We start from the raw sequence: 2,686 nt of genomic DNA, 5'->3' as shown, positions 1-2,686 counted from the left end.
GAATTTCTTGACCTAAAAGTATTATAAATGCAGCTAAATGACAAAAAGGAATGACTCAATCAATGCTAATCTAGAGACAAAAAAATCAATTGTCATTTGTACCATTTGATTGTAGTTCTGTTGCTGCAGTTCCAACAGCAGCTCCTACTACTGCTCCAACAGCTCCGATACCAACTTTGGCTCCAACAGATAGCCCAATAACTCCAACAGACTGCAATGTAGATACAACACCACCTGCTGCTGTTGGGCCCCATGCTGACATCATAAAGGCAGCAATAGAGTTTGCAGCTATTCCACCAGCAGTGAATCCTAGTCTACTAATTATCACTGGAGCTGCTGCCACAGCTGCAACACCTCCTCCAACAGCTGCGGCTCCAATAAACCAATAATTATATTCAGATTCCTCTTTTTCTTCCTTACATCCATCAGGACAGTTAGTCTTAGCCTGCCCTGAAAATATCAAATAAGAAAGAAACAGAGCAACAAAATATTTCTTTGAGAAAAGCATCAAGTTGTGATTTGTGTCCAGTCTTTAAATTTCAACCAGCTGGTACATGCCATGTCACATGTGATGTCCATGCCCACTCTTAAAACTATGCATGCAGCATGACTTGTATGATTAGGCTATTTAACTTTAATAATAGAGTCTAGTTAGCAAAAAAATTAATAATACTTTTTACAAAAACCACAATAAAAGGTGGTCAGTCCTAAGTAAAATTTTATTTACTTCTTGGCTATAATTATAATTATTGCTCTAGGTTTTTTGCTATTTTCTCTTTCTGAGCCTTGCCCTTGGTGGTTCATGTACTCTTGATACACATTTATAAGTTGTTTTGGAACTGATACTATGGCCAGATTGTTACCTGTCCAATAGCAGGTTTGACTGTATTACCAGCACAACTTCCTACTACATTTTACTCTTTTATTCTTAATAGGACTGGATTCTGGAGAGATGTATCTCCTAAGTCTTGATGGTATCATTGGTAGAATAGGGCAATTCAAAGGAGGAGCATTTAAATAAAACTACTATGATCACTATTTTGTTGTTGATACATGATACTCTTGCTGTTGTCACAATGAATGATAAGAGGGTATTGTACTAAAATAATTATGAATATATTATCCCATCTCATTTAGTTAAACAAATCAATAAAAAGTAAGACAAGTTAGACAACACATGCATGCTCAATCATGCACTGTAACTAAACTATTGTTCTTAAAAGATGTCACATACATGTACATGTATATAATTAATCATTTGAATCAAAAATTGTCAATTTGTTGCTGTTGATCCAACCATAGATGCTCCAACAAGATGATTATACATCTTCCGATAATAGAATCACGTACATATGTACCTGGATCATTTATGGATGAATCATTAACAGCATTAAGTAATGAGCCAGTAGATGCAAACAGCAGCTTTTCCTTCACGGTTGGCCAGCCTACTGCTCCTACTGATTGTAGTGTAGCTACTACACCACCAATAGCTACATTAGCTGACATAATAGAGGCACCAATGGAGTTAGTAGCTAACCCACCAGCAGTGAATCCCAGTCCACTGACTACTAATGGAGCTCTTGCTGCTGCTGCTTCAACAGGGACACCTCCAATGACGTTATAAAACAGGTCATCATCACCAGATTTACGTTTCCCATCATGACAGTCAGTTTTTGCCTGCACTGACAAAATTAGACACAACAGAAATAAAGCAAAGCATGATTTCTTTGAGAAGACCATAGTTCAGCCAAATCTGAGTGAGGAACTTCCCTTTGCAGTAGATAAGCTTTGACAATAGCCAGCCCCTCCCATTTTAAGGAGGGGTAATACTTTCATGTGTCTAAGGTCTGAGAGTAGGTTGCAGGCTGTTCACACTTTCAAAATTATATTATTATTATTATATTATTATCAATACAAAGCAAATTGAAAGATTTTAAGAATGAACTGTTTACAGGTTACTGGTTACTTATGTATTTATTCTGACACTTAAAAGGAACATGAAAAGGTTGTCTCGATGAATGGGCTTTTGCTTGTCACGGATTTCGTTATGTATACCTGTCCACACAGACAATAGCTGTAATTACAGTATAGATATAGATATTTTAGCAAAATTAGTTTGACTAAAATCAGTATTTGAGGCAACAAAACTAGATCTACTAGTCTACTAATAATATAAAAGCAAGCCAATCTACGAAAAAGGGAATGACAGTATGATGAATAGCAATTATTTCAAATTGAAGTGTCATTTTTGTGTTACAGCTGCAGTAGTTCCAGTAGCAATAACTGCTCCAGTAGCTCCCACAATAAGATTTCCTGCAGCTCCCAAACCAGCAGCTCCAACAGACTGCATTGTAGCTACAATACTACCAGAAGCTACAGGACCCATTGCTGACATCATAGAGGCACCAATAGAGCCAGAAGCTATTCCACTAGCACCAAATCCTAAGGCACCAACTGCAACTGGAGCTGCTACCACGGCTACCCCTGCTCCTAAAACAGCAACACCTCCATACAATGCAATGGTAGACCAGCTATAACCAGAATCTTCTTTTTCTTCCTTACATTCATGAGGACAGTCAGTCTTAGCCTGCACTGANAATATCAAATAAGAAAGAAACAGAGCAACAAAATATTTATTTGAGAAAACCATTGTTCAATGTTCACTGTCCAGCTCTGTACATGTCAT

The 2,686-nt window shown here is 37.4% G+C and overlaps 2 pseudogenes; both read right to left on the bottom strand.

Annotated features, from left to right (window-relative positions):
- Positions 1 to 75: 75 nt before the first annotated feature.
- LOC100637940 (interferon alpha-inducible protein 27-like protein 2A pseudogene) lies at positions 76 to 616 on the bottom strand (annotated as a pseudogene).
- Positions 617 to 2,114: 1,498 nt separating this feature from the next.
- On the bottom strand, positions 2,115 to 2,680 carry LOC100637817 (interferon alpha-inducible protein 27-like protein 2A pseudogene; annotated as a pseudogene).
- Between the last annotated feature and the right edge of the window lie 6 nt (positions 2,681 to 2,686).

The sequence above is a fragment of the Amphimedon queenslandica genome, unplaced genomic scaffold (assembly GCF_000090795.2).
Source record: "Amphimedon queenslandica unplaced genomic scaffold, v1.1 AMPQUscaffold_8643_Cont19414, whole genome shotgun sequence".
NCBI lineage: Eukaryota > Metazoa > Porifera > Demospongiae > Haplosclerida > Niphatidae > Amphimedon > Amphimedon queenslandica.
The sequence above is the reverse complement of the archived record's forward strand: the minus strand, read 5'-3'. Positions and strand labels throughout refer to the sequence as shown.